At 62.0% G+C, this 12,500-nt stretch overlaps 1 non-coding gene across 1 annotated transcript; it reads left to right on the top strand.

Moving 5' to 3' along the window:
* The first annotated feature begins 9,552 nt into the window (after window positions 1–9,552).
* On the top strand, window positions 9,553–11,367 carry LOC142790818 (small subunit ribosomal RNA). The gene has a single exon (XR_012889796.1). It is a non-coding gene; the product is annotated as a small subunit ribosomal RNA (ribosomal RNA).
* The last annotated feature ends 1,133 nt before the right edge of the window (window positions 11,368–12,500 follow it).

Raw genomic sequence — 12,500 nt, 5'->3', positions numbered from 1 at the left:
CTGGCGGCCCACTCACTCGATCGCCATGTCTGTTTGCCACAGTTTTCCCGGTGGTGCTGCACCCGGGCTCGCCCCGGCTGACGCAGTTTTCGCGCCGCCCCGGCTGACGCGGTTTCGTGCCGCCCCGGCAGACGCGGTTTTCGCGCCGCCCCGGCTGACGCGGTTTCGTGCCGCCCCGGCAGACGCGGTTTTTTGCCGCCCCGGCTGACGCAGTTCGGACTTGGCACTTTTTGGCTGAGCCTGGCTGGCGGCCCACTCACTCGATCGCCATGTCTGTTTGCCACAGTTTTCCCGGTGGTGCCGCACCCGGGCTCGCCCCGGCTGACGCAGTTTTCGCGCCGCCCCGGCTGACGCGGTTTCGTGCCGCCCTGGCAGACGCGGTTTTTGCGCCGCCCCGGCTGACGCGGTTTTTGCCGCCCCGGCTGACGCGGTTTTTGCCGCCCCGGCTGACGCAGTTCGGACTTAGCACTTTTTGGCTGAGCCTGGCTGGTGGCCCACTCACTCGATCGCCATGTCTGTTAGCCACAGTTTTCCCGGTGGTGCCGCACCCGGGCTCGCCCCGGCTGACGCAGTTTTCGCGCCGCCCCGGCAGACGCGGTTTTCGCGCCGCCCCGGCTGACGCGGTTTTTGCCGCCCCGGCTGACGCAGTTCGGACTTAGCACTTTTTGGGCTGAGCCTGGCTGGCGGCCCACTCACTCGATCGCCATGTCTGTTTGCCACAGTCTTCCCGGTGGTGCCGCACCCGGGCTCGCCCCGGCAGACGCGTTTTTTTTTTCTTTCGCCCCGGCAGACGTGGTTCCCCCCCCCCCTTTTCGCTCGCCCCGGCTGACGAGGTTTTCGCGCCGCCCCGGCTGACGCAGTTTTCGCGCCGCCCCGGCTGACGCGGTTTCGTGCCGCCCCGGCTGACGCGGTTTTCGCGCCGCCCCGGCTGACGCGGTTTTTGCGTCGCCCCGGCTGACACGGTTCGGACTTTGCACTTTTCGGCTGTGCCTGGCTGGCGGCCCACTCACTCGATCGCCATGTCTGTTTGCCACAGTTTTCCCGGTGGTGCCGCACCCGGGCTTGCCCCGGCAGACGCGTTTTTTTTTTTTCTTTCGCCCCGGCTGACGCAGTTTTCGCGCCGCCCCGGCTGACGCGGTTTCGTGCCGCCCCGGCAGACGCGGTTTTTTGCGCCGCCCCGGCTGACGCGGTTTTTGCCGCCCCGGCTGACGCAGTTCGGACTTTGCACTTTTTGGCTGAGCCTGGCTGGCGGCCCACTCACTCGATCGCCATGTCTGTTTGCCACAGTTTTCCCGGTGGTGCCGCACCCGGGCTCGCCCCGGCAGACGCGTTTTTTTTTTTCTTTCGCCCCGGCTGACGCAGTTTTCGCGCCGCCCCGGCTGACGCGGTTTCGTGCCGCCCCGGCAGACGCAGTTCGGACTTGGCACTTTTCGGCTGTGCCTGGCTGGCGGCCCACTCACTCGATCGCCATGTCTGTTTGCCACAGTTTTCCCGGTGGTGCCGCACCCGGGCTCGCCCCGGCAGACGCGTTTTTTTTTTCTTTCGCCCCGGCTGACGCAGTTTTCGCGCCGCCCCGGCAGACGCGGTTTTCGCGCCGCCCCGGCAGACGCGGTTTTTTGCGCCGCCCCGGCTGACGCGGTTTTTTGCCGCCCCGGCTGACGCAGTTCGGACTTGGCACTTTTTGGCTGAGCCTGGCTGGCGGCCCACTCACTCGATCGCCATGTCTGTTTGCCACAGTTTTCCCGGTGGTGCCGCACCCGGGCTCGCCCCGGCTGACGCAGTTTTCGCGCCGCCCCGGCTGACGCGGTTTCGTGCCGCCCCGGCCGACGCGGTTTTTGCGCCGCCCCGGCTGACGCGGTTTTTGCCGCCCCGGCTGACGCGGTTTTTGCCGCCCCGGCTGACGCAGTTCGGACTTGGCACTTTTTGGCTGAGCCTGGCTGGTGGCCCACTCACTCGATCGCCATGTCTGTTAGCCACAGTTTTCCCGGTGGTGCCGCACCCGGGCTCGCCCCGGCTGACGCAGTTTTCGCGCCGCCCCGGCAGACGCGGTTTTCGCGCCGCCCCGGCTGACGCGGTTTTTGCCGCCCCGGCTGACGCAGTTCGGACTTAGCACTTTTTGGGCTGAGCCTGGCTGGCGGCCCACTCACTCGATCGCCATGTCTGTTTGCCACAGTCTTCCCGGTGGTGCCGCACCCGGGCTCGCCCCGGCAGACGCGTTTTTTTTTTCTTTCGCCCCGGCAGACGTGGTTCCCCCCCCCCTTTTCGCTCGCCCCGGCTGACGAGGTTTTCGCGCCGCCCCGGCTGACGCAGTTTTCGCGCCGCCCCGGCTGACGCGGTTTCGCGCCGCCCCGGCAGACGCGGTTTTTTGCGCCGCCCCGGCTGACGCGGTTTTTTGCCGCCCCGGCTGACGCAGTTCGGACTTGGCACTTTTTGGCTGAGCCTGGCTGGCGGCCCACTCACTCGATCGCCATGTCTGTTTGCCACAGTTTTCCCGGTGGTGCTGCACCCGGGCTCGCCCCGGCTGACGCAGTTTTCGCGCCGCCCCGGCAGACGCGGTTTTTGCGCCGCCCCGGCTGACGCGGTTTTTGCCGCCCCGGCTGACGCGGTTTTTGCCGCCCCGGCTGACGCAGTTCGGACTTAGCACTTTTTGGCTGAGCCTGGCTGGTGGCCCACTCACTCGATCGCCATGTCTGTTAGCCACAGTTTTCCCGGTGGTGCCGCACCCGGGCTCGCCCCGGCTGACGCAGTTTTCGCGCCGCCCCGGCAGACGCGGTTTTCGCGCCGCCCCGGCTGACGCGGTTTTTGCCGCCCCGGCTGACGCAGTTCGGACTTAGCACTTTTTGGGCTGAGCCTGGCTGGCGGCCCACTCACTCGATCGCCATGTCTGTTTGCCACAGTCTTCCCGGTGGTGCCGCACCCGGGCTCGCCCCGGCAGACGCGTTTTTTTTTCTTTCGCCCCGGCAGACGTGGTTCCCCCCCCCCCCTTTTCGCTCGCCCCGGCTGACGAGGTTTTCGCGCCGCCCCGGCTGACGCAGTTTTCGCGCCGCCCCGGCTGACGCGGTTTCGTGCCGCCCCGGCTGACGCGGTTTTCGCGCCGCCCCGGCTGACGCGGTTTTTGCGTCGCCCCGGCTGACACGGTTCGGACTTTGCACTTTTCGGCTGTGCCTGGCTGGCGGCCCACTCACTCGATCGCCATGTCTGTTTGCCACAGTTTTCCCGGTGGTGCCGCACCCGGGCTTGCCCCGGCAGACGCGTTTTTTTTTTTTTCTTTCGCCCCGGCTGACGCAGTTTTCGCGCCGCCCCGGCTGACGCGGTTTCGTGCCGCCCCGGCAGACGCGGTTTTTTGCGCCGCCCCGGCTGACGCGGTTTTTGCCGCCCCGGCTGACGCAGTTCGGACTTTGCACTTTTTGGCTGAGCCTGGCTGGCGGCCCACTCACTCGATCGCCATGTCTGTTTGCCACAGTTTTCCCGGTGGTGCCGCACCCGGGCTCGCCCCGGCAGACGCGTTTTTTTTTTCTTTCGCCCCGGCTGACGCAGTTTTCGCGCCGCCCCGGCTGACGCGGTTTCGTGCCGCCCCGGCAGACGCAGTTCGGACTTGGCACTTTTCGGCTGTGCCTGGCTGGCGGCCCACTCACTCGATCGCCATGTCTGTTTGCCACAGTTTTCCCGGTGGTGCCGCACCCGGGCTCGCCCCGGCAGACGCGTTTTTTTTTTCTTTCGCCCCGGCTGACGCAGTTTTCGCGCCGCCCCGGCAGACGCGGTTTTCGCGCCGCCCCGGCAGACGCGGTTTTTTGCGCCGCCCCGGCTGACGCGGTTTTTTGCCGCCCCGGCTGACGCAGTTCGGACTTGGCACTTTTTGGCTGAGCCTGGCTGGCGGCCCACTCACTCGATCGCCATGTCTGTTTGCCACAGTTTTCCCGGTGGTGCCGCACCCGGGCTCGCCCCGGCTGACGCAGTTTTCGCGCCGCCCCGGCTGACGCGGTTTCGTGCCGCCCCGGCAGACGCGGTTTTTGCGCCGCCCCGGCTGACGCGGTTTTTGCCGCCCCGGCTGACGCGGTTTTTGCCGCCCCGGCTGACGCAGTTCGGACTTAGCACTTTTCGGCTGAGCCTGGCTGGTGGCCCACTCACTCGATCGCCATGTCTGTTAGCCACAGTTTTCCCGGTGGTGCCGCACCCGGGCTCGCCCCGGCTGACGCAGTTTTCGCGCCGCCCCGGCAGACGCGGTTTTCGCGCCGCCCCGGCTGACGCGGTTTTTGCCGCCCCGGCTGACACGGTTCGGACTTTGCACTTTTCGGCTGTGCCTGGCTGGCGGCCCACTCACTCGATCGCCATGTCTGTTTGCCACAGTTTTCCCGGTGGTGCCGCACCCGGGCTTGCCCCGGCAGACGCGTTTTTTTTTTTCTTTCGCCCCGGCTGACGCAGTTTTCGCGCCGCCCCGGCTGACGCGGTTTCGTGCCGCCCCGGCAGACGCGGTTTTTTGCGCCGCCCCGGCTGACGCGGTTTTTGCCGCCCCGGCTGACGCAGTTCGGACTTTGCACTTTTTGGCTGAGCCTGGCTGGCGGCCCACTCACTCGATCGCCATGTCTGTTTGCCACAGTTTTCCCGGTGGTGCCGCACCCGGGCTCGCCCCGGCAGACGCGTTTTTTTTTCCTTCGCCCCGGCAGACGTGGTTCCCCCCCCCCCCCCTCCGTCTTTCTTTTTGTTTTTTTTTTCGCCGCGGCTGAAGTGGATTTTTCGGTGCCTCGACGCCCCGGTAGTCGCGGTTTTTCCGTTTCCGCACGGCCCCGGCTGACGCTGCTCGGTCACAGTCGCCTTTTGTGGTGATTGCAGACTTCTTGAGCGCGGGTGTTTTTTTTTTTGTTGTTGTTGTTGTTTTATTACGCATTCGCTCCAGCAGACGCTGTTTAGACTTTTTGTTTCCTCTTTTATCCTGCGACGAGGTGACGAGGTTTATTCGGTGCCCCGCCGCCCCGGCTGAAGTGATTTTTCCTGTCCCGTGCCGCCCCGGCTGACGCGGTTGGGACTTCGCGTTTGTTCGGCCGCCACGGGTTTTGGCGCACTCGCTCGGTTGCTTGTTGTTGCCACTTGTTGCGAACCCAGGTTTCTTGAGCGAGCGCGGGCGTTTTTTCTTCCTTTCTTTCTTTGTTCTATGTGTTAGCGAATCGGCCTTTAATATCACACGAGGACTCACAACCAACAATTTTCAGTTTGAAGTGTAAATAATCTGCAGGTGTTGACGTAACTGACTTGCCCCGTACCCTTGAGTACATCCATGAAGTTCTCGTAGTACTACTAAATCGCATTATTCCAAGTGGAGAAATTCCCATAAATTTGCAAACCTCTACACGAAAATCGGTGCGCGTGATAAAGTTGAAAATTATCGTCCGATATCAAATGTGCCTTCTATAACACAAATTCTAGGAAAAAAAAAAAACACTTGTTCGCCGTTTTCTGCGCCGTGACTGGCAGCACTCCGGCGAAGCGAAACGGGGTCGATTCGAGCACGATATCGGCGTCTTTCGACGTGCTCGCCGGCGACCGTCGCACGAGTACGTCGCACGAGCGCGTCTGCCGGGGCGCCGTTTGCGAAGCCGACGCAAAAGTGGGAACCGCCGCTCGGATGATCGCCGCTTTCGGCAGAGTGAGTGTTGGCACTCCGGGGAAGCGAAACAGCGTGAATGCGCCCACGAAATCGGCGTATTTTGAAGTGACCGCCGGCGACCGTCGCACGAGTACGGTAAACCGCGTCAGCCGGGGCGTAGTTCGGGACGCCGACGAAAAAGTGGGAAGCGCAACTCGGATCTTCGCCGTTTTTGCAGGAGTGAGTGGCGGCCCTCCTGCGAGACCAAGAAGCATCGATTCGTGCACGAATTCGGCGCCTTTCGACGTGATCGCCGGCGACCGTCGCTCGAGTAGGGCAAACCGCGTCTGCCGGGGCGGGCTTCGGGACGCCGATGCGAAAGTGGGAAACGCTGCTCGGATGTTCGCCGTTTTTGGCCGAGTGAGTGCTGGCACTCGGGCGAAGCCAAACGGGGCCGATTACGGCACGATATCGGCGTCTTTCGACGTGCCCGCCGGCGACCGTCGCACGAGTACGGTAAACCGCGTCAGCCCGGGCGGAGTTCGGGACGCCGATGCGAAAGTGGAGAACGCCGCTCGGATCTTCGCCGTTTTTGGAGGAGTGAGTGGCGGCACTCCGGAGAAGCCAAGGAGCGCCAATTAGCGCACGATATCGGCGTCTTTCGACGCGCTCGCCGGCGACCGTCGCACGAGTAGGGCAAACCGCGTCTGCCGGGGCGGGGTTTACGACGCCGACGCAAAAGTGGGAACCGCCGCTCGGATGTTGGCCGTTTTTGGCAGAGTGAGTGCTGGCACTCCGGCGACGCGAAAGAGCGCGAATGCGCCCACGAAAGTGGCGTATTTGGACGTGCTTGACGGCGACCGCTGCAGGAGTACGAAAAACCACGTCAGCCGGGGCGAGCGACCCACGGCGGTCTGGGTGCTTATCGCTGCTATTATAGGGGCACCCCGGCAGACGCAGAAAAAAAAAAATTTTTTTTCGACCTTCTTTTTTGCTGGTCGAGCTCGGGTAACCCAGGTCGCAATGGGAGCCGCGCACGAAAGCGGCGTCGCGAGACGCGTTCGCGGTCGCTAGTCGCACGAGCTCGGCAACCGCGTCAGCCGGCGCGGAGTTCGGGATGCCGACGGCTAAGTGGGTACCGCTGCTCGGATGTTCGCCGTTTTTGGCCGAGTGAGTGCTGGCACTCCGGTGAAGCCAAGGAGCGCCAATTCGTGCACGATATCGGCGTCTTTCGACGTGCCCGCCGGCCACCGCCGCACGAGTACGGCAAACCGCGTCTGCCGGGGCGGGGTTTGCGACGCGTACGCAATAGTGGGAACCGTCGCTCGGATGTTCGTCGTCTTTGGCCGAGCGAGTGCTGGCACTCCGGCGAAGCGAAACGGGGCCGATTCGGGCACGATATCGGCGTATTTCGACGTGCTCGCCGGCGACCGTCGCACGAGTACGGCAAAGCGCGTCTGCCGGGGCGAGGTTTGCGACGCCGACGAAAAAGTGGGAAGCGCCGCTCGGATCTTCGCCGTTTTTGCAGGAGTGAGTGGCGGCCCTCCTGCGAGACCAAGAAGCATCGACTCGCGCACGATATCGGTGTCTTTCGACGTGCCCGCCGGCCACCGCCGCACGAGTACGGCAAACCGCGTATGCCGGGGCGGGGTTGGCGACGCCGACGCAAAAGTGGGAACCGCCACTAGGATGTTCGCCGTTTTTGGCAGAGTGAGTGCTGGCACTCCGGCGAAGCGAAAGAGCGCGAATGCGCCCACGAAAGTGGCGTGTTTGGACGTGCTTGACGACGACCACCGCAGGAAAACGAAAAACCACGTCAGCCGGGGCGAGCGACCCATGGCGGTCTGGGTGCTTATCGCTGCTATTATAGGGGCACCCCGGCAGACGCAAAAAAAAAAAAATTTTTTTTTCGACATTCTTTTTTGCTCGTCGACCTCGGGTGACCCAGGTCGCAGTGGGAGCCGCGCACGAAAGCGGCGTCGCGAGACGGCTTCGCGGTCGCTAGTCGCACGAGCTCGGCAACCGCGTCTGCCGGGGCGGAGTTCGGGACGCCGACGGCTAAGTGGGAACCGCCGCTCGGATGTTCGCCGTTTGTGGCCGAGTGAGTGCTGGCACTCCGGCGAAGCCAAACGGGGCCGATTCCGGCACGATATCGGCGTCTTTCTACGTGCTCGCCGGCGACCGTCGCACGAGTACGGCAAAGTGCGTCTGCAGGGGCGGGGTTTGCGACGCGTACGCAATAGTGAGAACCGTCGCTCGGATGTTCGTCGTCTTTCGCCGAGCCAGTGCTGGCACTCCGGCGAAGCCGAACGGAGCCGATTCGGGCACGATATCGGCGTCTTTCCACGTGCTCGCCGGCGACCGTCGCACGAGTACGGTAAACCGCGTCAGCCGGGGCGGAGTTCGGGACGCCGATGCGAAAGTGGGAAGCGCCGCTCGGATCTTCGCCGTTTTTGGAGGAGTCAGTGGCGGCACTCCTGTGAAGCCAAGGTGCGCCAATTCGCGCACGATATCGGCGTCTTTCGACGTGCCCGCCGGCCACCGTCGCACGAGTACGGCAAACCTCGTCTGCCGGGGCGGGGTTTGCGACGCCGACGCAAAAGTGGGAACCGCCGCTCGGATGTTCGCCGTTTTTGGCAGAGTGAGTGCTGGCACTCCGGCGAAGCGAAAGAGCGTGAATGCGCCCACGAAAGTAGCGTATTTGGACGTGCTTGACGGCGACCGCCGCAGGAGTACGAAAAACCACGTCAGCCGGGGCGAGCGACCCACGGCGGTCTGGGTGCTTATCGCTGCTATTATAGGGGCACCCCGGCAGACGCAGAAAGAAAAAAAAAAATGGGGACATGGCGTGCGTCACCGTGCGGCTTCGCAGCGTTGCCGAAGTCGCCGAGCCCTTCGACTGAGCCGAACGGCGGACAGGGAACGTTGGTCGGCCGTTCTAACCTGTCGGTGCCACGCCGAGACGTCGTTAAGGAAAACCGCGTCGTGGGCCTCTACGACGCCGTCGATTCGTTGTACGTTTGGTGTCCAGCGTGTCGGCGGCGAGTAGCGGACACGTCGTTCACGACTTCGGTCTTTCGCAGTCGACGCGAACTTGCGGAGAGTCGTGGTGCCTCACGTTTTCGGCAGAAACCGCGGCGGAATTTTCCCGTGCGTGCGCGCACGACCTCGGTGCTGTGCCGTCAGCGTAGTGTTGCACAAACTCGTGGCCTACCCAAGGTGCGGTACGTTTGCGGCCGTATCCTCGGTGGCAATTTCGTGAGTAGGGTCGCAAATTCTACGACCTCGGCGGGTTTGAGAGCGACGTAGACTTGTGGCACGCTCAACGTGCCACACGTTTCGGGGCACACCCGCGGTGAAATTTTCTCGAGTACGCTCGTATTAGTGCCCAAGGAGGTCTGGGTACTTATCGCTGCTATTATGTGGGGGTTCTCGTGAGCGGCGTACGCGAAAGCGACCGGGTGTCTGATATGCGGCGGGCTTCGGCCTCGTCAAGCGTGTCCTCGGGTCTGCTCCAGGGGAATCCACGGCAGTCGTCTGCAGCCTCATCCGCTTGATGCGTTAGGGGCTGGTTGTCGGACGGTGCCGTTTTACCACGATATCGAGGTGTGTTCCGTGTCGTCCTCGGGCGATTCAGATGCGAAAGCGCCGAAGACGCGGGCGTGACCCGTCGTCTGGCGGCTTTGCGGTCTCGGCTCCGTTGCTAGTTCCGGCCGGTCCACCGACAGTGCAGCGGGCTTGGGCAACCCGCACGGCGCGACCGAGTCGATGCAACGAAAAAGAGCGAGCATGAACGTGCTTCTTGCCGCACGGCTCCCACTCGTCTTTCGGGAAGGTTGTGCCGTAGCGAGCTCGAACGCCGTCATCTCGGAGTGCAAAATAAGCGTGTTGGGGCGCCTGAAGGTGGCCTCCGCCGCACACAGACTGCGTCCGGCCCGCCGAAGGCGAGGACGGACGCGCAGTCGAACGATTACCTGGTTGATCCTGCCAGTAATCATATGCTTGTCTCAAAGATTAAGCCATGCATGTCTAAGTACATGCCGAAATAAGGCGAAACCGCGAATGGCTCATTAAATCAGTTATGGTTCCTTAGATCGTTTCTTCCTACTTGGATAACTGTGGCAATTCTAGAGCTAATACATGCAGTGAGCCTGGAGCCCTTTGGGTAACGGGTGCTTTTATTAGACCAAGATCGATCGGGTTTCGGCCCGTATTGTGTGGTGACTCTGGATAACTTTGTGCTGATCGCATGGCCACGAGCCGGCGACGTTTCTTTCAAGTGTCTGCCTTATCAACTTTCGATGGTAGGTTACTTGCTTACCATGGTTGTTACGGGTAACGGAGAATCAGGGTTCGATTCCGGAGAGGGAGCCTGAGAAACGGCTACCACATCCAAGGAAGGCAGCAGGCGCGCAAATTACCCACTCCCGGCACGGGGAGGTAGTGACGAAAAATAACAATACGGGACTCTTTTGAGGCCCCGTAATTGAAATGAGTACACTCTAAATCCTTTAACGAGGATCAATTGGAGGGCAAGTCTGGTGCCAGCAGCCGCGGTAATTCCAGCTCCAATAGCGTATACTAAAGCTGCTGCGGTTAAAAAGCTCGTAGTTGGATCTCAGTTCCAGACGAGTAGTGCATCTACCCGATGCGACGGCTCGGACTGAACATCATGCCGGTTCTTTCTTGGTGCACTTCATTGTGTGCCTCGAGATGGCCGGTGCTTTTACTTTGAAAAAATTAGAGTGCTCAACGCAGGCGAGTCGCCTGAATAAACTTGCATGGAATAATAGAACAAGACCTCGTTTCTGTTCTGTTGGTTTTTGGAATACGAGGTAATGATTAAGAGGGACGGACGGGGGCATTCGTATTGCGGCGCTAGAGGTGAAATTCTTGGACCGTCGCAAGACGAACTACTGCGAAAGCATTTGCCAAGAATGTTTTCATTGATCAAGAACGAAAGTCAGAGGTTCGAAGGCGATCAGATACCGCCCTAGTTCTGACCATAAACGATGCCAACCAGCGATCCGCCTGAGTTACTCAAATGACTCGGCGGGCAGCTTCCGGGAAACCAAAGTATTTGGGTTCCGGGGGAAGTATGGTTGCAAAGCTGAAACTTAAAGGAATTGACGGAAGGGCACCACCAGGAGTGGAGCCTGCGGCTTAATTTGACTCAACACGGGAAAACTTACCCGGCCCGGACACTGGGAGGATTGACAGATTGAGAGCTCTTTCTTGATTCGGTGGATGGTGGTGCATGGCCGTTCTTAGTTGGTGGAGCGATTTGTCTGGTTAATTCCGATAACGAACGAGACTCTAGCCTATTAAATAGGTGCGGGGTTCCCAGCACCTTACAACCTTCTTAGAGGGACAAGCGGCTCCTAGCCGCACGAAACAGAGCAATAACAGGTCTGTGATGCCCTTAGATGTCCGGGGCCGCACGCGCGCTACACTGAAGGAAGCAGCGTGTCTTTATCCCTGTCTGAAAAGACTGGGTAACCCGTGGAACTTCTTTCGTGATTGGGATAGGGGCTTGCAATTGTTCCCCTTGAACGAGGAATTCCCAGTAAGCGCGAGTCATAAGCTCGCGTTGATTACGTCCCTGCCCTTTGTACACACCGCCCGTCGCTACTACCGATTGAATGATTTAGTGAGGTCTTCGGACCGATGTCCGGCGCGGCCTTTCGGTTGCGCCGGTCTGTTGGAAAGATGACCAAACTTGATCATTTAGAGGAAGTAAAAGTCGTAACAAGGTTTCCGTAGGTGAACCTGCGGAAGGATCATTAACGGATTGTGAAGGGTGAGCGCCTCGGCTGCGTCTGCGCCCGACACTTTCTGCCGCTGACCCCGTTTGGACGCGGGGTCGGCTTTTCCCCACGGGGCTGCCTGAATGTGGAGCGGCACCCCGTGACAAATTGTTGCGCCCAGCGGACGCCAACACCGCGACCTTGGACGGTCGGCCAGGTGGCGGACGCGGGTACAAACGGCGCAACGCACTCATAGGTCGGCTTTCGACCCGCCACTGCACCGTGGCTCGAAGCGCTCGAAATGCGCGACCCGACCGCTGCGGGACCGCCTAGTACTGTAAACAGGAGCGGCGGAGCGCGAACGGCGAGTCGTGGTTACGTCGGTAGAAGGCGAGGCTGCGCGTTCCCGAAACGCCAGCCGAGTGCCCTCCCGACCGTTCGAGCGTGCAAGAACGAGACCCGACAATCGCGCGGCGACTGCCAAGTACGAGAGGAACGGCACAAGCGTCGGCGGTCGGTCAAGGAACTGGCGATGTGACGGGTCCGCTGTGCACCAGTGCATACCGTCCCGCCGTCCGCGGCAAGCGCCTCCGCGTCCTCGGGTGACGGAGGCTGCCGGTCGGTTCTTGCAGGCGAGGGATCTCGCTGGCACCGGTTCGCGTTGACGCGCGGCCGGTCATGGCACGGCGATGCGACGGCCGAGGTGCGCAGTACTCGATGGAGGAACCGCACGCTCCGATGACCGTCCCGCCCTCCGCGGCGTATGCGTACCGACCGTAATGGTTGCAGCAGCGCCGGCCGGCTTTTGAATTCGCCACACGAAACACGGTGCGAGATCGCGGTTAGGGGAGCGTCGACGTTGCCAGGCGTTTTGCTTGCTGCCGAGGGAAAGGCGGCACGGCCACGTCGCGCTCGTCGCGATTAGCGGGTCTGCGCGCTTTGGGAAGGTGCCGCAACGACTTGCCGAAAGAGGAAGCACGGAAGAACGAGGGACTTGGACGTCCCGACAATTGAACGCACTTGCGGCCAGGCCCTTGCTGGCTTCGTTCTTCCGCCTCGAGTAGGCTCGTACGCGGCTCCGGCGCCGAAAGTGGTCCTTGGCACCGACTTCGGTGGACGTGGGAAGTGCCGCGCAAGTACGGCGCGCCTGGCTCCACCTGTTGGCTAAAGTA

Source organism: Rhipicephalus microplus, unplaced genomic scaffold, assembly GCF_043290135.1.
Source record: "Rhipicephalus microplus isolate Deutch F79 unplaced genomic scaffold, USDA_Rmic scaffold_124, whole genome shotgun sequence".
Lineage (NCBI taxonomy): Eukaryota > Metazoa > Arthropoda > Arachnida > Ixodida > Ixodidae > Rhipicephalus > Rhipicephalus microplus.
This window is presented reverse-complemented; position numbering and strand designations above follow the sequence as displayed.